The sequence below is a fragment of the Erpetoichthys calabaricus genome, chromosome 4 (genome assembly GCF_900747795.2).
Source record: "Erpetoichthys calabaricus chromosome 4, fErpCal1.3, whole genome shotgun sequence".
NCBI lineage: Eukaryota > Metazoa > Chordata > Cladistia > Polypteriformes > Polypteridae > Erpetoichthys > Erpetoichthys calabaricus.
The window spans coordinates 257,148,820-257,173,741 of record NC_041397.2 but is presented as its reverse complement, the minus strand read 5'-3'; the positions used below and the strand labels follow the sequence as shown (position 1 = coordinate 257,173,741).

The following is a 24,922-nucleotide window of genomic DNA, read 5'->3' as shown; positions in this document are numbered from 1 at the left end:
TGCACTACCTGAAGTATTTGAACTTAATGCCTACAATTTCTATTAGTTGTTTTCATCAATGTTAAGATTTTGAACTGTAATTTATTTAAATATTTTTATTGAGTTACATTATATACTGTATTGAGTACTGAAAATGGTATAACATTTTAATATGCTTCTTAGTATTGTATCGAAATTTGAAATTTTAGTATTGTGACAACCCTGCTACTCTTACACTAAAACTTCTCAATTGCTTACAAAATGCATGTAAGATTAATAGACAGCCAGTTAGCCGATTTGAATTTTCTATTAAATAATAGTAAATAATTAACTTTAATGCATTCTTGTTTATCAAGGCACCGGAATGTGGCAACATGTTGCTTGAAGGTTGGATATACAAGTAAGGAGATCACTGTACTCTGCATTTGACAGTATTAAGATTGCTACAATTACAACTACTGTCCTTGTTTCATGTGCATCATTATCACAGTTAACACCCACAGGAAGTAAGCGTATGTTTCTTTACAGAACGCCCTTTGCTGATCTTGCACTATACGATTTTAGTCTGATCTTCCATTCATAGACAAAGTTGAAAGACAGTGTCAAAATCCTAAAATCACAGGAAAATGTCTGTGCATGCCAGTTAGAGACTCATTAAATATGAAGTTTGGCAGCACGGCTGAACCACTCCTTTGAGTTATCACAAACCGTCTGACTTTTTTCAAGCATATTTGAAATTACTGGCAAAAAAAATATAGTGTGAGCAGACCTAGAACAAGAAGTGAAAACCGCAATGTAGATATAGTCACCCCAACTGTTCTCTCCTCCATAATTCATCCCTTTCGTTCTGAAGAGATGAGAGCAGTCAATTTCTACTGCAAGCTGCCCTTCTGACTCCATTTAAGGGAAACCGAAAAAAGAAAAGAAAACAACAATCTAGTCTCAGGTGTGCTTCTTGAGACAACGGAGCTTCAGAACCAGGGGCTGTGGGAAAAATCCTTTTTTTGTAAGCTTTGTCTGTGCTTGACTCTACAGTGTGCACCCTATTATGATGAAAAGATAACTGATCACAAGAAAGAATGTCACATAGTGGGAGCAGTTCAGTGATTTTGGTATGTTCCAAGAGACTGGCATTAGGGAACTTCAGGTCACTGTGGAAATGGTTTTGTATTAGTCTATCATTACTTCTATACAGTATGCAACAAACTGCAGAAAAATTAAGTCGGAGCCCCTGCTTATGCATTTAGCACTCACTTTAAAAAAGCCCCTCAAGTCCAGTCCCTGCCCGCCTCTTATCCTACATTAAGGACATCACAGATGACACGTGTTCTCTTTTGTTTACTAAAAGAAAACTCCTTCAGGAAGTAAGGGAGTCTTTAGTTTGAATTTCAGCCCAATTGACTAACTGGAAATCACTGCTACACTGGCACTACTGATTCCAAAAACAGACATTTAATTACAGGTGAAGGTGAAGTTGGAGAAATTAAAGGGATAGTTACCTCACTGTCAACAAGTCTTTTAAACTGAAGCTACCAACAATGTTGTTCACTGTTGTTTTAGAAAAAAAAGGATGATTCCACAAAAATTTCAACAGATATTTTGGAACAAGTTAAAGTGGGACCCACACATTCAAAATGCTTTCCTGCAACTTGCTCTATAGCACCAGATTAAGAACTCCTATATTGGTTAAAGGCATTAAGTTATTTTCAATTAAATGGCCTTGTTTTGTTTTATTGTTCTTATAAATGCCACTTTTACAATGGGAATGAATTACCCTACTTAGAGTTATGTTTACCCCCTGAGAAGCCAAAATGTTGAATTTTTTTTCAGCAAGAAAAAATGCTATTAAGTGTAACAGAAAAGGGAAAGTACTAAGATGTCCAAATAGTTACAGTAGGAAAGGCATGTTTAGTGTCCACTGCTATGCTGATGCAGATTTAGTACACGTCCTTTGTGTGATATGTTTTGATACAGTCACAGCCCAATGTTGCAATTTGGTCAGTAGAAGTGTGTTTCTTTGCGCACTTTTCTTATACTTTTTCTAGTCAGTGCCAGAGACAATCGACTGATGTGTCATCTTGTGTTATTGCAGGCCACCACAGGGCAAGGCTTAGTGACTTCCACATTTCCCCTGGCATTAACATTGACAGTTGCCACATTCTGAACAGTGCTTAAAGGGATATTGTCTTGCTTGTCCTTCCACTTAATCTCAATTACTTTGCCTTTTTTTCACACAGCTACTGACACATCACACTGAAGCTTCACATGACCAAATTCACCAGGCATATCACGGCAGTTTTGCCATACAATGCTATATCGTGTGAGTAGTTTTGTCTAGTGTCTGTCCTTGGTAATGTACTGTGACAACAGTATGGCTGCATTAAATAAAAAAATAATTTCTTTATCTGTGTCAACATCTGGTGACCAATTCACATTATCATCACTGTCACTTGATTCAAGCAATGGTTCAGTTTCAGTTCATACTAAAACTTTTTGCTTGTCATTGTGTTTTTAGTTGGAGGCTCCACCCTACTTATGAATATTGACAAGTTAACTAAGAATGGCAAAACACATGGAAATATACATGATTTTTTGCAGCATGATGTTATTTCCTCCACTTTATGGCTGAAGAACACTGCCCCGAGTCTTATTTGGAGTTAAAAATGTAAATCAGATCACCCTGCTTCTGACTCGTGGTTAACCGTAATTGCATAGAATTCCAAGCCTGAGTTATGCTCAGGGTTAACAATAAGGAGGTTAAATAAACAGAAAGAAGCATGTGGTCAAAGGCTTCAACAATTTTCTGTGTCTACTAATCCTACAACTACGTATTTCTGGGTGATTTGGGGGAGACCAATTACTAACCGAAGCATAACAAACACTTCTTTTCCATTAAGTTTTTTACATATAGATTTTCCTAGATTCACTTAGCAAAAAAATTAAAGCCTTTTATTTAATGCAGCCATATTGCTGTCACAGTACATTGCCAAGGACTGACACTATACAAAACTACTTGCTATTGTCCCCTTTTCCTTCATGTGCTCCTTCAGCTTGCACAGCAAATCCCACCCTAATGGCAAAAATGTTGAAGAATTTTTGGTTAATAGAGGAATGATAACGCCAGTTTTTGACATTAATTCCTACTGACATTCACTTCAAACATTTGCAGTTTCAGGTACATCGTTCTTTATCAAGGTCAACAGATAAAGCTCAAATACAGACACTTGGGTTTATCAGGCATTCACATGGACATCCCTTTGCTTTTGTCATGGGAACTTTACGCAGGATGTTCAAAACTCTAAAACAGAAGACACATGTATGTCTGTCCTAACATAATGTATCATTACTTCTAATGGCAACCTAATATAACAGTTTTTTTAAAACATTTGTTAGCATTCAAAAGACACATTTTTTATTAGTGGGTTGCATTGGTTGCTGACTGGTCAGCTCTTAGAGAAATAGCACCAATCAATAATGAAATAATCAGAGCAAATAATAAATAAATGATGTAAATATGTTTTTACAATAGAAAAGGAGAACATAGACGTTTTAAACTGAATTAAAATAAAAGCGTACCCACCAGTTTCTAACTAAATCATATTCAGAAAAGGCATCCCCATAAAAAAAAGGCATAGAAATGTTAGTTGAATCACATTTTCAAACTTGCTATCATAAGTAGGAGTTTCAGAACACCAATGTTCATTTTGAATTTTAATTAAAATCATTGTAAGAAGGCAAGAATTGCAGGATGCATTTGCTTTGTTGGTGACGGTTGAGGAAGGTCACAACTCGCAAGTGCATTTTACATGGAAGGCACATTATATTTAAGAACTGGGGTTGTTAAATTATCACTACTCCTCAGTCCCTGAAGCAGTTTACTCCAAGTAAATTGCAGTTAGGCCTGGGCAATATATAGAATTTTCGATATGATTCAATTTTTATGAAAAATCAATATGCAAAAACTAATACTGCAAGGCTTAGCACTTTTAATTGATACATCACAAATACTTGTAAATAAAATTGGCAAAATCTTCAACACTCCTTCTAAGTGTATTTACATCGACTCTGCCTATGCTGCCTGGCAGTGGTGTGCGAGGAAAAAAAAGGAGCTTAGAATAGGCAGGGTAAGCTCTGCGATTTGGAAATGGTTTGGTTTTACCCAGAGTGACAGTTTAAACAGCATAATGTCTAATGATAAAACACGTTAGTGCATAAGAAGAGACCACTAAGAAACAGGCAGTGCCTACAACATGCCATCCCTCGTCCCTGGCAAAAGAGGTCCCTGCTAAGCAAAGTTACATAAAATGTTTGCTGTTCCGCTGCATACCATATTAGCAGGCAAGCAGCAGGTGAACAGGACTGCTGTGACTTAATGCATTGCAAACACAGTTTTCACTACTTAACTTCAGCCATAAAAATACTCCCACTTTGTCAGTAGTCAGATAGTTACCATTAATTCACATCATACCAGAAGAGAGACAAAATCAAAATAACAGATGCGGCCCAAGAATGTGGTAATTGTGAATGACAAGTAAATAGGGTGGGGGTTACATATACTACCATGGCAGAGCTGTACTGTATAAAGAAAGCAGTTTCAGTGGCCAAGGGTACTGGTTGCTGTTTCATTGCTTGTTCCCTGTTTCAGCACACATTGAATATGAATGTGTAGCACAGACGCAAAGATTTTGCTCTTAGTTTAACATGCTTCAGCAAAAAAGAATTGCTTCTCGTATCTCTATTTTAAAGTGGGTCAATTCATTTCAATCTACTGCTAGTGTGAAAGACAAGTTCGTTAGACCACTGAGAACTTTAAGAACAGCAGAAAATATCAAAAGGTTGAGACAAGCTGCTTACCCATAACCAGGGTTCAGCATTGAGTGATATACAGTGTGCAGAGAATGATGTGCAGTGAAGGATTACTTTCAATTTAGTGGAACAGAAGTTGCATTAAACATTTTAAAATGGACCTTTCAGTTTTATATATTAGTGCATACATTTTTTACTAATACCTTAGCTACTTTTTTACCCAGTTTATTGAATTGTCAAATGAAAAGCAGGTAACTATTGAACTATTTGCGAACTCATTTAGAGTTCAAGTATTTGAAAATAATTTTTAAAAACGCATTAATGAATTATTTTCAGACTATTCAGTTTCTTACTATGACTAAGTTAAGTGAACATTCATACAATCCTTTAAAAACTCCTGACATCAATAGGCCATTCCTGTTATAAAGATTTTTTTTCTCAACTTTACTGTACCTTACACTAAGCATTTACACTGGCCATGATATACCTCAGAAATCCATTCTGTTTTGACCAATAATTATTTCTTTATTAACAATATGTTCGCATTCCACTTTCCTCTTTTACTAATATTCAAAGGAATCAAAAATATTTAATATTTTTTCTTAAGACATTGTTATTTGTTAGTTCATGGCCTTGCCATCATTATGGTGATAATCCTCTTCCTGGGTCTCAGTATGGTAATAATTTTCATATTTGGTTGTCAGATTGAGAAGTTTTAGAATCTCTGGTGTACAGAAGTAGGAAGTTAGGAAGGTGTTAAGAACACTGGATATAAAGTCTCTGACCTTGAACTTTACTATCATCATATTACTCTTCCTATGCTGGTGAATGTTACACAATACATAAATAGCACATATCATAAAGACAGTTACAGGTGAGGAAAAGTACATATAAGTAAATACATAATTTGGAACCATTATAACTGATGTAAATCAGAAAACAATATGTATAATATACATATGTTCATGTATTATATTACATTAACTAGCATGGTAATGATATAAGAGCTTTGTCTTCACTCAAATAAAAAAAGTCAAACAGAAAGAGTGCACCATGTTTACTGACTGACAGACACAAATGCCAACAGGTCATTCAAGGTGTTGAATACAATACATACAATGGAAACTCAAATATAAGCAGAGGAGATGTTTTTTCCAACCATTTTTGCTTTATGTAATTTTTGCTCACTGCTTCTGAGACACAACTATGCATGAAATTATTATTGCTCTTCTTCAAAATTAATTTCCCAATATTTCATATTATTATTGCAACAGAATATACCATGTTTTCAACTGTTTATGCATGTGTGTATGGTGCTGATCTTCAATCTTAAGGTGCTTTGAGAACATATCGAGAAATATCAAATATCGCATTTTGGGTCAAAATAATCCATCCATCCATCCATCCTCTTCCGCTTATCCGAGGTCGGGTCGCAGGGGCAGCAGCTTGAGCAGAGATGCCCAGACTTCCCTCTCCCCAGCCACTTCTTCTAGCTCTTTCAGGAGAATCCCGAGGCGTTCCTAGGCCAACCGGGAGACATAGTCCCTCCAGCGTGTCCTGGGTCTACCCCGGGGCCTCCTCCCAGTTGGACGTGCCCGGAACACCTCACCTGGGAGGCATCCTGATCAGATGCCCGAGCCACCTCATCTGACTCCTCTTGATGCGGAGGAGCAGCAGCTCTACTCTGAGCCCCTCCCGGATGACTGAGCTTCCAGACACCCTGCGGAGGAAACTCATTTCAGCCGCTTGTATTCGCGATCTCGTTCTTTCGGTCACTACTCAAAATAATCACATTATTAATTTAAGTTTATATCACCCAGACTTAATTGCAGTATGTGAATAATTACAAGATTGTTTCTCTGTTTTCATACTTATTTAAAGATGGGCACTGTGTCACGAGTATAGTGCAAGGTGAGGGTGACTTGGGCAACAATTCAACATAAAGAACACCAGAATATAATCAGCAACACTGTACAAAAGTAAACAAACAAAAACCACAGAAAATTCAGCTGTCATATACTCCCTCTGAAAATTCACATTTACTCAATTTGCTTCATGACTGGATGTCGCAATGCCTTTTCCGTAACACCCCCATAGTCTTGGTGGGGGGAGGGGGTTTGGGTTTCTATGGATTAGTGGATGAACCACCCTTTAATTTCAAACATATAGGAGCACTATAATTTCAATACATCTATCCTGATGTGTGTCATCATTGATTGATGGACCAGTAACATTTGCCCACTTTTTATTAAACTTCTAGGCTAAATACAACAATCTCGTAACTGTGGCTTTGGCCTCTTCCTAATCCTTCAATCCTTCCTCATACACAAGACCCCGAAGTACCTAAACTCTTCCACTGCACATATGGTTCCTACTCATCTAACGAGAGCAGCACACCATTTACTGGGATAGAACCCCACCAAAAAGCATAAACTGGACAGCATTCTCAATGCAACTGATGGATATGTCTTCATTAACTATAGTGGGGCCTAATGAAACTTCATCTTCACCCTCCTGCAAATACCCAAAAGTGACTAAAGGTGAAGCACAGACACACATTAAATATGCATTGTCAGGTGTCAACAGCCACTGTCAATGACAGCATCTTCACCAGCTGCTCATCAGCCTCTGTGCCAGGAGTCGCTGACACATGCTTCTGTGTAACAGGAAGATATGCACGTTTGCGCATCATTAACACAGATTCAGGCGGCAAGCAATTATGTTTCTTGTGAAAGTACTTAAAATAGGGGATATAAATAATAATCTGCAATGAAAAAAAAGCGTAATTAATAAACTTTGCAGAATGTTAACTAATTAAAAACTGAACACTACCTGAAGTGAATATTTAAAGATTTCTGTCTCCTTCACAGCAAGATGTAACTTGTGCATACTACACTTTTCTGGTAGCTAAACTCACATTACATCCAGTCAGTAACTGGTGACTAGACCTTCATTGAATTGGGCATGTACCACTACATAGCAGAACTTGTTTTGTCACTTAGGTGTTTGAATTTTCCTGCTTTTAAGCTTATTATAAAAACCTTCAGAATAACAATTATATTTAAACAATGTGTTTTATATTATTACATGACTGTCACAAAAAATGTAATCATCAATAACAAATGCATCAGTTTGCAATGAAGGTAGGAGATAACAAATATAGAGAGTACAACCAAAATCTTCAGCCTAGAGAAACACAAACCAATGTGGACCCACAGTTCTTATATCAACTTAATGTATGATAGATCAAAGCCACATGACCTTCTCGGGCTTTGTTACAACACCCTGCCTAAACTGAACACAATCAGATGGCAAGAACACAATGTCTATAACATGTTATGAAACCACATTCAATAGCTACAGGTCACTTGGCCAAAGAGGAAAATGCAATTAGTTTAGCTCAGTTACTTGTACTTATCTTGAGGTGTCAAGATTTAATGTGACTGCTTAGGACTGTGGCGAACATATTTACCGCAAAAAAAATGCACTCAGCAGTATTTGTGTCAGGGCAAATATTATAAGTTTAAGTTGTCTTTGAGATTCACAGTATAACCCATGAAAACCATTTTGTGCTTCCACACTTCAACTCAATGTCAAACAGCTCAATGTGTTCTTCCATCTGATGACACTCAAAATTTAGTTACTGAATGAGGTGCTCATGTGCAATCAATAGAAAGCCTACAAAAGTAATGTACCTTAATTTACACTGATGTACTTTTGATCCATACAAGGAGCTTCCCTCTCACTCCTCATGATGTATCATCTTTGCCAACTATACAAAAGGACATACTCATGCCCCTCTCATAATAAAATGAATATGATTTCATTTCTTAGATGACAATAATTTAAATAGCCCAACTCTGGTTATCATAACCTTGCCAAACCTATTTAATCCATTCATGAGGAGGCCAGAACCAATTGCATCTGCATGAGGCACAAGGCAGGACCCAACCTTTGACAGGGTACCACTTCATTTTAGGACCCAGTTATAGCCACACTCACATGTTAAAGAGTTAAGAGTCAACAATCAATCTAAACAGCATGTCTTTCAAGCAAAAGGGAGTTCTTGAAGGAAAACCGAAGCAGATGCAGGTTGAACATGCGGACTCCACAAGGACAACGACTGGGCTTATAATACAAACCTAGGATTTTGGATTGGTGAGGCAGAAGCATTAACCAGCATGCCATCATGCCAGCATGCCAGCCAAGTTTGAAGAAAATTGATGCTATTGCCTTAACTAAGCTTCAAGAAGAAGTAAAGAGTTTCCAGAAATCATCTTTGATGTATGACCCCCTAAATATAAACACATGAGAAGTGATCAAAAAAGTTTTTGGCCTGACAGATTAAGAAAAACATTTCCCACAAATATACACATAATAATAATAATAATAATAATTCCTTACATTAATATACATTTTCACACTACTCAAAGCACTTCAGTGAGTGGGGAGCCACTTTAACCACCACCAAGGTCACTAATTTGTTGCATCTATCTGGATGATGCGACAACAGCCATTCCTGTACCAGAATGCTCATCACGCATTAGCTGTTAGGTGGTGAAGTGGCGAGAGAGACGGCCTAATAGTGACATGGAATGATTAGGGGGCCAGAATGACTAGGCTATGGTGGGAAATACAGCACAGATGTCAGGAAACACCCTACTCTTTATGAAGGATGCCCATGGATCTTTTATTACCACAGACAGCAGGGACCTTGGTTGTTACATCTCATCCGAAGGACGACACCAATTTTACAGCACAGTGTCCTCATCCCTGCACTGGGGCACAGGGATCCACATTCAGACAATAGGGTAAGCACCCTCTGCTGGCCTCACCAACACCTCTTCCGGCGTCAACCCAAGTTTTCCTAGATGATCTCCCATTAAAATACTGGCCGAGTCTGAACATGCTTAGCTTCAGATGGATGACCTGTTCTGAAGCCAGTGTGGTATGGCTACACATACACATTGTGATGAAAAAAATTTGAGCATGACGTACTAACAGAAACTCCAGTAGAACCAAACAAGTTTTATTTTTCAACATAACCCCTGGGAACACTAACACATTTTCTACAATGTTCACACAGCTTTTCTATACCATTCAAATAAAATGTTTTGGCTCCCTTGTGTAACCAGTCCTCTAAAGAGGACTTCTTCAAAACTGGCATAGTACGTCCCATGAAGATTGCCCTATAGATAGTGGATACAATGGGGATCACATTGAGCACAATCTAGAGTATTAGGTAGAAGAGGCTTGTCTTGCAGGAGCAATTTCATGAAGCAACATGAGACTGGTCAACAAATTTCCTAATCCCCTGTCACAAACGGCAAAGCAAATCATCATAATATTGACCAGTTATGTAATCGATAGGTACTAAACCTTTAATACCAAAAAATGTGCACATGATCTTGTCAGCATTAGCTTATACCATAAATTTGTTTGATGTTTGAGAATCACTTAACTTCAAATGTTCAACTGTTGTTTGGACTCTGAATATGGGGATGCACTCAACATTTCATCCCCAGGTATAAAACCCTTCTTACATATCTTTCAGTCCAAAGTCATTAGCTAAAGATTTTCCTAGGAAAATAGTGAAGTTTTACTTCATGAGTCAACAGTCTGGACATCCAAAGTGCAAAGACCTTGCTAATGTTAATTTGTTCAAGAAGAATAGAACTGACCCATAACTAATCCTTATAGTGTCTGCTATCTCACACCCTACCAGTCTTCAAATCTCCATGGTGACAACATTTTCTTCTCTTACTGATGTTGAATGCCATCCAGAACTTTGGTCTTCTTCATGAAACTTCCTCTATTTTGACTGGGAGACTGGCACACACTGACTAGGAAAGAGTGACTCTCCAAAGTGTATTGTTCTCTAGCATTAGAAGTTTAAAGATTGCAGAATACTTGATTTTTGATTTACTGACATCCAAGTTGACTTGGTTCTAAAACAAGAAACAAAAACTATAAACCACAGATATTAAAAAATTATCATTCAAATATATTGGTATGCAGCGGCTAACCAATTTCAGGTCAAGGTAAAAATTGTTTGATTACCCCTTGTATATACAAATTTAATGTTTGTGGTTAATGCACTCTAATTGTGGATGTGTGCATGCATTGTATTCATGACACACATAAAAATAAATAAATGATGCATTATCTACCATCGCTCCTGAAGCGGTGCACATAAAGTGGTCTAGTGGCTAGGGTTTTCAACTTTAAACCACAAGTTTCCTGCTGAATCCCCATCTCTGATTCACTGGCTGATAAAAAGCAAGCCACTCAAGACTCTGTACTACACATACAAATAATTGTACAATGCAAGTGATCTTGGGTAAAGGTTTCTGCCAAACAAACAATAAATTAGTCTGCCATGAAAAAAATACTGTTTTCCACAACTGCCTCACAGTTTTCAAAGCTGTGTAAGCTGCTCAATCTCGGTAGTGGAATGATTCAGTCAGCTTCCCAGTATTTATTTACAGGGCCTCTAAAAGTGTATTTCTTAATGATAAATAAAATGACAGAATGCAAAAACAAAATTGCTACACAGTCAGGGAAAATAAATATTCCGCCTGCAATGCAATCGCGTGATATCAAATTTAAATTTAGTAAAAGAATATTTAAATTTACTGTTGCTCCTCTACAGAACAAATCAACATTTACATATCACTATCATTAAATATGAAAACTGTATATTGTCATAGGTAAGGAATAACAAATTGAACCAAGCAGCTAAGCCACCAAATTCTCATCAATGAGGCTGTCAGTTCAACAGCCATTCCTTACTGATCGTGGGACTCATTACAACTTAATTAACCCGAGTACTCCATATGCAGAAATAATAGATACAATGATTTATATTATGCACTAATGTTTTACAAGTATCTTTAAAATGTTCAATGAATAAACCAATTAAATAAACAAACATAAATAAGTTATTAAAAACAGGTCCAACTTTAGAATCATATTGTAAAGATGTGGCTGCTTTTTCAATGTGCTGTGAGTCTGTCATTTATTCAGGAAATTCAGTTGGCCAGGTTTACAAGTGACATCCAGGGCACCAAGAAAATATCAAAAATACACCTAAAACTGGTAGGCATGAACTGTAATAATAATTACAAAGTAGGTTTTTTTTCAGTCAGAATTATGCCTTACTACAACAGCAGTCATAGAAGATGTAAGCTTCACTGAAAACAAATTCTTTGGTCTTGTTTTAAATACAGAGACTGCTGGAGCAACTCTCACATCTGTTATTAAAATATTACCAAGTTTAAGCCCCTGTATCATGAGGTTCCATCACATCCACTAATTTGGTTTACTTTAAAAATTTTAACTGCATGCCTCATGATCTCAGAGAGAACTTCGGTGAATAAACATTAACTTCAGCAATATTAAGGAGAAAACACTCTCAGGCCAATAAACAATATCTGTATATTTGTAATCCACAGACTGCATGCTTATAGAAATCAGTAATAAATAAATAAATAAATAAATAAATAAAAAATATGTCAGGTTCCATTAGGGTAGTCTCTTTATGACTGGAGACAAATGTAAGACTTTGCAAGTATTTGCAGGCACACTTACCAGTGACTCATCTTCCCAACCACTTTGAAATAAACACTGTGATGGAAACTTTAATGTGGAAAGTGTATGTACCTGCATTTGTGTGAATGTGTGTAGGTGTCATTTTGAGTGTGCAGGCAGAGGCTGACGAGCAAAGAAGATTGTGTACGTGTGTTTGTGTAATAAAGTGAAAACAACAATAAATAAACATGCACACCCGCCAAGATAGTATGGACATATAGACGAGAGTGCATGTGCTGATGAGTATATGTAATTCAAGTACATCAAGTTAAGCTTATTGTCATGTGTACATAGTATGAGGTTAGCTGTAACAGCCCATCCTGCTGTCCAGGGAAAGAAGGCTGTAGTATTGGACAGGTGCAAAAGACAGGTGAGAAAATGTACAGTTATATTTGTCTGCAAATACATGTAACTTGAATGCCTAAGTGCTTTGTTTATATATACCTGTAAGTAACTCCTTATTGACTTAAATAACATATTTAAAGTAAACACAAAATACTACTGAATGCACAATATTTTAAGTAAACACCGTCTTCATTGGGAATTCCTTTTCCTTTCTTTTCTGCATAATTTTATTTTAACTTTTGCTCTTGAGGCTGCTCTAGACCAAGTAATATATCCTTGTCCATGTGTAAATACTGGCAATGATAAAGAAACAACAAAAATATCTAAAGTTTCTCATGTGATGGAGATCATGGAAAAGGCACACATGTTTGCACCCCAACATGAAGTATGAAAAGTAATGCAGTAACACAATTACAAACACACACATCTGCATCAGCCTTAAAATCAGCATTCTCTACAAGGGTTGTCCAGATAGGCATTTCTGGTATGTGTTTATTTATACCTACATAATCACTGCATTGATTTCTCCATGTTGGACATTGCATTTCTTTCCGTTTTATGCAACACACTACTTGGTAATATAAGTGCAAGATTCCAAATTGTGAAATCTAAATTGTCATCCATGACCCATACATAGATTTAAGGAGTCTTATGGATTCTTATTTACTTGTGTCCCACAGCCCACCGACAGTACTATAAAACAAACAATGAATACAACACAAACAACAGATATAAGAAGCACACATCAGGAACGCTTAAGTCAATATCACAATATGTGAGTTCCAGTCAGAGTGGATGTCAAACTTGACAACTGCAGTTGTTGATCTTGTTGCCCAATGACTTTCCAGCAGGACTTTCCAGCACAGTTTCATATTTCCAAAAAATTGATATGTTCATCTCTTTTTCTGACAGCCAGTAGTGTGCTGTCTGTTGGAGCCAGTGTAAGTTCAGCCTAAATCTCTATCCTTTCCCTTTTCTTTTTCCATTATGTTGTAGTATGCAAAAACATGAGGTATCAGACAGATGAGTCTCTCGTCTATCTGCAAGGGCTAAAACACCCATGTTCCCTATTCCTTATTACATTATTATATTATATATTGATTGCACTTTTGAGTGGGTATTCATTGGTTGTCAGATCTCATGCACACACATTTTCCTCACACTACTTAAGTCAAAAATCAAACCTGTCTGGTTTTTGTCAGGGTGAGTTGCGGACTATTTGGACGAAATTGCCCCATATGTCACACTACATGACTGGCCCCCAACTCGCCAAAATTATGTAAGTGATTTCTACGACTAAAAATCAAAGGAAAATTTGTGTAATGTGACTTGGCCTTTATGCAGTTGCCAGCATGAGCAGATGTTAAGTAACCTTATTAAACAAGTTTTTTCATTCAAGTTCACCTGAATACATGATTCTGTAAATGGGAAAAAAACCGTTTACTTTAGTCTCATATGTTATTCCTTAACTGCCTTCTCTTGCTCGCAAAATTCAGCTGGTGTCACATACTGGCATGCACAAAGCAGGGTTCTGCACACCCTACCTATCGCACAGGTTGCTTGGGCTTTGCTTTAAAATTTTGCACCACTTTTGTTAACATAGTACCTTCCTGATAAACATGCAAACTTGATTACATCACTTTGTATGAACAGCTGTTATTAAAACAAAACTTCGATACAGCTTTCTTATCCAAATGCATCTTAATACTGTAATTCAAATTGCACAACTGAACCAAATATTGCAGATAACAAAGAAACATCTGACAGAGCCAATAAGACAAGTTGCATAACCCTTCCACATTGGTCCCCCACATTTTGTGTGGAAGATGACAACTTCTAAATACAGTAAGCATTGGACAGGTTATAGTCAGGCAGCCATCGAACAAAGCAAAGAGAAAACTTGAGACTGAGATATGGAGTGTGTAGAATGGGGATACTAAGAAGACAAGTTTCACAACTTTATTGGATTCAGGACACAGTACTGTAAGTACAAAAAGCCATGTTCATCATTATATATAGCAGATTTCAAGGTCAATGTCCTCTTGCTGCTTTAATAATTATTACCACTGATGGCTTAGCTTGCAGCTGGCCTGCTTTATCCGTACATAGGTAGGTGGTGATGCACAGTGCAGTATTTTGATCTCCCTTTTACTCCTTTAAAAAAAGGCATTTTCACACCATTTAGAATGGTCTTTTCAAACTGTGGTGCGATTTCTCCAAAAATTTGGTTAATTTAGGTAGATGTGAACATGCCAATCGCACTCTGGTATGGATCAAAACAATACAGAGACTCTGTGGAAAGGGTGGTCTTAGTGCGGAACCATGCCAGCTCTGGAGTGGTTCACATGAGGTATGAATGCGACACAACGCATGACCAATCTAAACTGTACATTACAGGTGAATATTTGTAAGCAATAGCATTCATGCCAAGTGTCTGCTGTCGGTAATTGGGGAATCTTATTCACAGCATATTGTGTCAAGTTAAATATAAAAAGGTAAATATAAGTACAAACATAGTAACAAATATAACTCTATTCATAAAATAATTTGCATTAATACTAGTCAATAAGTGCAAGCCTAAGTTTTTCGCCATTTGATAGAGGTCCATAGAGGGCTAGATCCCTAGTTAAAGGATCAAAAACCAAAAATAACATCCTAATTGTAATTACTGACTGTGAAATATTGTAAAACAATACCCCACATGCTTATGTTTGAAATTTGTCATGCCCCTAAGAAATCTTGTTATTCTGTGAATGGCTCTCAGTGCGCTAGAACCAACTATAAAGTATCAAATATCAAAAATATTATCACAATTATGATCAGCAACCTTGAAATTCCATAAAAAGATGGCCAAAACTAGGGGAGAACTCCAAAAAGTTTAATGTCTTGCATAACCTGACATAAAGACGCATCAACAGGTATCTCATGTGTGGGGGTGTTCTTGTACCAATAAGTCAGGAAGTGCTAGACAAAAAAAAAAAACAAGTCATTTCAAAGCGTTAATGAGAAATTCTTGTGAACACAATTCACTTGTGATTGGGTTGATCAAACTACCTAGAGAGGAGATGAGAAATAAATAGAAGGGACCTGTGAGCCCGGCGATCAAAACCCCTAATCTTATACCAGGTTAGTGATGCGCACACTAACTTAGACATATGTGGTAAATATTAATCAAAAATTCCAAAATTAACATTATTTACAAATATTTACAAGAGTTAAGACAGAAGACATATGTGATTTTACTGGAGAGTAATTACACAATATCATACAGTTAAATAAAGCTCACCTGATAAGTCTACCGTCATAAAATTGAAGCAAATTAGTGTATGCTCTCTGCAAAGCTTGTCTTTTTCTGTTCACTAGCCTATTTCAAACAAGTCCTTTTTGAACTACTCATAATTTTCAAGTAATTATTTTTAAATAAAAAGTGAAGTACTCCATGTTTTCTAGTTTAATAGAGTTTAACCCAAACTGATGCTCATATTCCTTTTTTTACTTATTCACTTTTTTACTTATATTTATTTATCCCCTTTACAACAAACAGAAACTGGCAGAATCTACAAGCAAGTTACAAGCTATCCCCTTTGGCAAGAAGCACCATATGAGTTGGTGAGAACGGGAAAAAGAGAAAGGCTTCCCAAGAACAAAAGGAGAACACATGCTGCACATTTGAAACTCCACCCCAACATTTAAGCATCAACCAGCAACCTAAGCACGAATACATGGAATAATTAGCAGTGTCTCCACATAAATTTGACATTAACTTCAAAGTTCTCCATAAACATTTAAAAGTTTCTGATTATTAATACTAAACATTTACCAAATTTCTTTGATTTCAGCAGGCCTCATTTCCACAACAGTTTTATTTTTTTTAAAAGGGACTTCAGGAAAGGTTTAAATGCCTTGTCAGAGAGAAAAGACCTGAGAGTGAGCAGAAGGGCAGTGACAGAAACCAAGGTGTTGCAAAAGTGTGGGAAGTACTGTACCAACAATTACTAAACTACAATCGGGTGCTCTAAAATCCAGGTGGAACAACTAGGATTATTATTTAATTGTATTGTTGTTCACTTAAATATGGTGGTTTATTGTGTTTTGATTGATTAAATATTTAGATTTTTATACATTCATTGCTTGATAAGAAAGACGTTCATTGTCAGGATAGTAAACTTTTGCCAACACACAATAACATGGCCTATCATCATACAAGTCATTACCTGTTATGTTTTTATATGAACTTATAATATGAGGGACTGCAATGCAGAAAAGAGAATAATAGCTAGGAAAAGTAAGATGATCATATATGCCTATAATAATTAAACTTTTAACAACAGAGAATGTAGAAACAATTTACAAAGTTAATAGGATAGTTACAAGGCAGTGTTCCCTCTATGCTGCATATGTGAGCGATTGCTCTCACATTTCAGAAGCGTCTTTCACAGATTTTACTTGGTTAATCATAGATAGGACTAACTTTGAAACAAAATAAAACAATAAAAATAAACTAAATCAATTACTGACCCGATTTAAATGAGTTTCAAAAAAATAGTAAAATAGTTTCACAAAAAAAAAAAACATTTGAACAACTGTAATCAGACATCAAGATAAACTTTAAAAGTAAAATAACTGAAGTAAAGTGTATTAGTGCTGTTGCTTGTTAGTCAGAGCTGGAATTTGCATCTGCTCTAACAATGACATTAAAATATACGAAGGTCACTAATTAAGGCCTTGGAATGGGCTGCCCTGCTAGCAAGAGGTCAGAAGTAGAAGTGGCACAGCAGTACTACTGTGCATCTCAATAATTAACAGGGGGTAGACAGCAAAAGAAAGAGAAAACATGAAAACAGAACATGAAATAAAGCTAGAAAAGAACAGGCATGAGAATGATGAGATGGATGTTTGAAGTGTAATGGAGCGAGTCAAAGATGAATGCCAAGTTAAGAGAAAGACTTGGTATTGGGCTTAGGAAACAGAAAAAGGCAGAGGATGACTGGGAGAAATTGGAGGTGGTGGGGAAAACATCCAGAGTAAGACTGAAAAAGATGTGATTGGAAGTGCTTTCAGATGAAATGAAAAGGACTTTGGAAAGTGGAGGAAACAGATTTGGAAGGCAACAGGTTAAATTGAGTACACCCAGAAAACGACCATTTAATCAATGGTGATGTTAATTGGAGAAAAGTTCCTGGATTATCTCTAATGCAACTCTAATTACTGCCATTGAAAAATTGGTGTCTCTGTCTAAATTCAACATCTTATTCATCCACTCATCTAGTTCAGGTTCATAGGAGCCAGTTCCTATCTCAACAGCAATGGTCACAAGATAGGAACCAAACATGGATGGGGCACCACTCAATAGCAGGATATACACTCACTCACTATAGACCATGTTACTGCCACCAATTAACCTAATCTTAAATTCCTTAGAGGATGGTTGGTAGCCATATTTAAAAAAACAAAGACAGGAAGAAAATGTACAAACTACAGCCAGACAGTGTCCAGGGCAAGATTCATACCTAAGACTCTGCAGCCGTGAAGCACAAGTGCCAATCACTTTGCCATAATGCCACTCTTTTCTACAAAACGACTCCTTTGCTGAAGCAAAATCATTCTGCTAAACTTTGAATCTTTGTGTCTGTTACTTTCACTATACAACTCAAAGCATTTTGTCTCTTGCAAACCCACTTAATGAGGCCTGTGCACTGAGGTGGGTGCTTCCCGACACTTTCACCACATATGACAAGGCCAGCCAGTAACCTCTTCTGATTCCTATTGCCATTTTCTTCCCGCTGTCCCCTTTAGACCTTTCATATCCATGGGCATACATACTGTACATCATTACACTTCTTTTCAGTCAGTTTTAATTTGCTTATTGCTGTGAAAAACACTCACTGATCAGTTCATCAAATATGTCACGGATACCCATCACCACTAAAAATTGACTCCTATAAGGTAAGCTATATCTTCATTATTCCTATCTGTAGCCAAGGAAGGGCCTTTTGAACTTCTTTATACACAACCACTACTTATTATACTGCTGTCAAGGTTGTGGTAAATATTACTTATGCACATATTTAAAAAAAAAAAATAATAACATGAAATACACGCTTATCCACAATGTAGAAGGATGCGTACTGAAATACAGAAGCATTCAATGGGCTACTTCGTGTTGGGCCTTTTATAGAAATGTTATACTGAATACAATTTTACTTTTTTGTTTCTACAAATGCCACCAAAAAAAGTTTACACTATGTCAAAAATATTAAGATTTGTCCCACATAAAGCAGGTTGATTGCCTGTCAGAATCGCTTTATTGCTAGCATGTGAAACATACCAGAATTGACTTTGGTTTGGTGCAAAACATGAGATAAAAGACATTACCATTTCAAGACAAAACAATTTCATCCACCATTAACCCGACACTGTGCAATCCACTATACAAATACAACATGCTTTTGAATACTTCAATAGTTAACTTAAATAGATAGAAAAACTATACAAAGTAAAATAGACATCAAATAGTGCAAGTATTTACGAATAGAGAAACAGCACAGTTACCAGTTATATACTGCAAAAACAGTTAGGAGTAACGCTATGTAAGTTTATTTAATATCTGAATAATTTGAGAAAAGAAGCTGCAGAGATGGCATGTAGTCGGGTTGCAATAGACCTGTACCCTCTCTGTGATGGCAATTTAATGAACAGATGGTTGCTGGGGTGGGTGAGGTCAGCGGAAATCTTTCCTGTTCTCTTTTTCGCACTGGCAATGAACAGATCTTTTAATGCTGGAAGACAACAGCCAATGATTTTTTTCTGCTGAACAAATCACCTACTGAAACCAAGTCTTAGGAAGAGAGGAGGCAGAAGGAAACCAAACGGTGATGGAGGAGGTCACAGTACTCTTAATGATGGCTGAGTAAAGATTAAACAATATACGTCCTGATGTGCCAAGCTTCTTAAGTTGGCAAAAAAAGAAAAATCTCTGCCTGGCTTCCTTCATGATGGAGGTGATGTACTCGTCCCATTTTAATGTATTAGGGAAAGTAGTCCCCAGGAAGTTAAACGACTGAACCACAGAGACAGTCAGGCCATTAATTTGCAGAGGTGGACAGCTAGTGACTTGTCAGCAGAAATCAATCCTCATTTCCACAGTTTTAATAGCACTGAGCTCCAAGTTGTTACACGATCACCATTCTACAAGAAGACCCACCTCTCTTTGATAGGAACACGCATCATTATTGGACACAAGACCCACTACAGTTGTGTCATCTGCAAACTTTAGGATTTTTGCAGTTTTGTCCATGGCTCTACAGTCATTTGTATACAGTGAAAACAAAAGGGGTGAAAGAACACAGCCTTGGGGAGAGACTATGCTAATTGACATTGGATCTGACATATATCGGCCCAGTCTCACATACTGCTTCCTACCTCTCAAGAAACTCATGATCCATTGTTAGACACCATAGGGCAGGGGTCCCCAACCACTGGTCCGCGACCCACTACCGGGCTGCAGCCGTCTGACAGCCGGGCCGCAAGAGAACTGCCGGCAACGGAGACTCACTCAGACTTTTCAGAACGCTTGGCGGGTGGGGCTTTGCAGCAGCGCAGAGAGAGGAGAGAGACAGAGGTGAGAGAGTATTACAACAAAGTATTGTTATGGTCCCGACAGTTTCCCCATATGACACGAGTCTATAGAAATCGCGTTACTACGAAGTACATTCAGCAGATGCTTTCATTACAACGAAGTGACCTTGAAATGCCTGAATGAATCATCCACAGAGCAGTTAGATCTGTGGTCGCAGCTCAGATGTGCACGTTTGCACAACGATCACCAAACAGAAACATTGTAAAAAAAATTCTTTCTTCGAACTTTCCTCGTACTGTTTTTTTTTTGCTGTTTTTGTTTTCTGTGGTTTTCAGTGATACCTTTTGCTTATTGCTTGTCAACATTTGAAAAACATCCATTGGAATTTAACTCATTGTCACCCTCCTATAGAAACGGCAGACACAAAAAAAACAATAACAGTGTTAATGTTTGTGATGTGCAATCTGTTGGAATGGCAAATGCAAAGCATATGTCTTTGTTATATGCAAAAAAAGAAGAAAAATCTCAGGTTGCAAATGTATGCGAACTGCTTAATAACTTAATAATAATAGAAATGTTATGTAAATTGTGTATAAAACTGCCCCCCCCCCCCCCCCCCCCCCCCCCCCCCCCGACTGGTCCGTGGAAAAATTTGCATCTAATAAAGTGGTCCTTGCTGTCAAAAAAGTTGGGGACCACTGCCATAGGGTACACCTAACAGGATTAGTTTACTCTAAAACAACTCTGGAACAATGCTATTGAAGGCAGAGCAGAAACACGATTCTCACAAACAAGACTCTCACATAGGTGTTGGGCAAGTCTGCAACTGCAACCTCTACCGAGTGATTTGTCCTGTATGTGAACTGAAGTGTACAAGGAGAGAGTCAGTGATGGATTTTGGGTAGGAAACCATAAGACAGTCGAATACTTTCATAACCACCAAGGTCAACTGGCCTACAATCATTAAGTTCAGAGATTTTTTCCTTCTTGGGAACTGAAACGTTAGTGGCTACCTTAAAGCAGTCACAAACTTTGAACATCTGCACCGAGGTATTGAATATGTCAGTGAAGACAGGTGCTAACTGGTCTGCACAATGTCTAAGAGTACCATTAGGGCCAGCTGCCATCCTAATATTCTGCGTCCAGAAAAGTTTTTGTACATTTTCTTGCTTCACAGAAAGTATAGGGTGGAGCGGAGAAGAATGACTGGGGGAAGGGAAGTTGAACAATGTGAATGTGAATCTTCAAAACTTTCACTGGAAAGAAAGTGTCCATCTGCTTGGTGTCACTTCACTATGGACAAATGTAGATGACTAAATAAGATTCCAATAAGGTTTGTTGGGGTGGATGGTAAAGGGCCTGTTGTGGGTGGTCCAATTATCTGAAAATTCCAGATATGGTGTCCATAAGGGCACATACTGGCATATTGTAAAAGGCACAAAATGAAATATTGATTTATAGGAACTGAATACTATTTGATCCTTCATATTTTCTAAATAAATACAAATCCAGACCTAGAAAATATTATCAAAAAAAAGAGGATAACATATGATGAAAAAGGATTGATCATTTTATAGATTTTTTTACAATAATTAACACAAACGAAAATAACAGAAAGCAACATCAGAAACCAAATCTCTACCCATCCATATTTAACTCCACAAAAATCCATTTGTCTGAAATTGAAGCCTGTCCTAGCAGCATTGAGAATAGAGCCTTCAAAAAGCAAACAAAAATAATACAAGGCAAAACAAGCTTTTTTTAATACTAAAAAGTTAATGAATGCTGCCTGGATATAGTAACCATATAGGATCACACACTTACACATACAGTCTTAACAAACTGAACACCATTGGCTTATTGGTTCAGTCACCCCTTTGAAACTGTGCATGCCCCTCAGCACTTTAAGGAAAATTAAGTCTCTGCATTCATTAGCATATTTGGCATGACATCTATGTTTATGGTTGTATTCCAAATCTGCCCATTACTTCTGTACCTTATTTATAACCTTCCCCTCTCCCTGAATGTGTGAGAATGTTTGTTGTTCTCATCACAGTGTCCCCTACAGGCACCACCCAGGACTCTAAATAACTTTGCCCCCACCAACATGTGGATCAGACCAGACACACCCACACAGAGGGTACAGATCAACATAAAACAAACTCTTTTCTTGACAATGGAAACCATAACCATGACTACCAGCTGGACAGTTAGACTGCTTTTACATTGTCACATACACCATAAAAATGTAAATTTTCATTATGTATTAAAAATGACACTCACTCTGTATTTTTGACAAATGATAACAAGCTGCAGCTAGTGACAAGGAGAAATTGTTATGCTGGGGGGGGGGGGGAGGAAACCTGAACATTACACATAATATATCACCGCTTAAAAGAAATGGAAAGAAAATGTGTCAGCCAGGCTGAATGTCTCTGAGTTGTACGTGCCAGCGAAGTGACACGCACTAGCCATGCGGGTATATTATATTTAGACTGCCGTGTTCAGCCAACAGCTCCCATTTTCAGGAAAGCAGCTAGGTATGTCCTGCTATACCTACCTGCTCACATGAGACGAGACTTGGCACATTTTTTTTGCGCACTACAGCCTACTGTCAAACCGCAATCGTTGATTAAATACATTCAACTTCAGGTGTCCTGGTTATTGGCCTACTAAGCAAAAAAAGTATCAACTTTTGCTTTTGAATGAAAAGTGAAGCGAAGTGCAGGAGCGGATCGGTGCCGGATGAACGAGAATTGGCAAAGGCGGTCTGGAGGGGGTTGGGAGGTCACTTATTATTTCTTTTCCAAAAGTGCGATCTGCACAAACACTGCGTCGCAGACACTACAGCTCGACGGGGATATTTTTCCTTCTCCACCCGCCGTCCCCTCCCTCACTGTCACCGATTGGGAATCCGCGCGAAGCCACCGCCATCCTCATCACGTCAAGTCTCGCATCTATTGTACTCCACTGCCGCACACAACAAAGCCCGACGTGCAAAGTGAGAGATCCCAACCGCGCAACGCTCTAGCCCTGTCGGCGTGCACGGGAGCAGCGCTTCTTCTCGTTCACTCTCTTATTCCAAACTCTCCGGCAATCGCAGGCCTGCGATCCAGGGAGCCGGCTGGAAGAAAACACAAGCCCCATCGGCGGTGGCCGCGATTTGTGAATTAACCCAAGGCATCGTCGCTCCAACTTTATTTGCACTCACTCACAGTCGCTCGCTCGCTTTCTCTCCTTCCTTCTTTTCTTCATTCCTTTTATCCCCAGCTTACCTTTAACTGGAACTCACCGGACGAGCAGGAGCTGCACATCCGAAATCCACTTTGCACGATTGTAAGTGCTGATATTAATTATTTGAAACGCATCGGCCAATAAGAAAGATCCAAAGAAGCCGGTATGTGGTTCTAGCTTTTCGTGTTGGGCTTTTTTTCTGTCCCTCCCAGGCCCTTCAACTCTCTCTCTCTTTTTCGATCTCTCTCTCCCTCGCGTTACCTTCAGCTCAGCCCACACTGGCTCCTCGGTGACGTCACCGCTGCGCGTGCTGGAAGATAGCGCACACACACTCACAACGACTCACTTGTCACGGGTGGCAGAGCTTTGCATACTGTCCCGGAGAACTGTCCCGGCTTCAGACGAACTGTGATCAGAGAGCCTGCACAAACTGGAGCGTGCATCCGCCGTTTGCAAGTTTCACGCTACGAGAGTAACTTACGCTCTGTGACAATTGGGGCCGAAGCTTACTTGAGACGGCCGCAGTGAATGCAGGTTTGAGATCTAGACAATCATTTCCCTAACATGATTTAGACTTTTACACTGATTTTTGTGTTGAATCCTATAATGTCTTTAAACTGCTAGTTAGGTAGAATGTGCTTAGGGGAATCATTCGAGTGCAGCCGCTTGTGATGTTTGCATGAAAGCAGATACCCCAACCCTACCTCGAGACCAACTGCACCGAATCCTCTAAGAGGAAGCTTTAAAGAAAGAAAGCGAGTAATAAAACGACTTAAGAACATGTATGATAGGTAGAATACCCAGTGGTGGCTGAGTGGTCTTTTGCCCTGGCACCCCAAAAGAGTTTTTTTCTCTCCAGCCTAACTAGAGTTTTTTATTTTTTTGTCCATATCATGGCCCTGTCATTTAAAGAATTAGAAAAAAAACAATAACATATTTAAGGACTCTAGTTCTCTTAACTGTGTATCTGCCTTATGTAACCGTGAATTATTTATTTTTGTGTATTATTCTAATTTTAATTTGTTTTTCTTTGCATGTAATTACTTCTTTGACATCTTGTAAAGCAGTTGGAGCAACATTGAATTTATGTGCCATAGAAATAAATGGTGAGTCAATTGGATGCCACACTCCCCTGCATATTGTGGTGTTTTTAGGAGAAACCAACATGCTGCTGAACTTGCAAACTCGACACAGAAAAGGTGAGGAGGCTGGCTCGAAAATAAAACCAGCTCTCCATGAGCTGCATAATGAAAAATTATTCATGCCAAAATTAAATACATTCCAATATGTTAACTACATTGGAATGAAAAGCATATGGACAGTTAACTACATTGCAATGTAATGCATAGTACATGGCACATTTAATTTCAGCACAGATTTATCCTGTCA

General features: G+C 38.0%; 1 protein-coding gene across 2 annotated transcripts in view; it reads right to left on the bottom strand.

Moving 5' to 3' along the window:
• Positions 1 to 23,802, bottom strand: part of nck2b (NCK adaptor protein 2b) — a 401,664-nt gene extending 377,862 nt beyond the window's left edge. The window contains exon 1 of one of the 2 annotated variants that reach the window (XM_028800674.2): positions 23,575 to 23,802. The gene's annotated coding sequence lies outside the window, so the exon portion shown is untranslated. The remainder of the gene's footprint in view (positions 1 to 23,574) is intronic. The other variant, XM_051926800.1, reaches the window with a different exon arrangement.
• Positions 23,803 to 24,922: the final 1,120 nt, after the last annotated feature.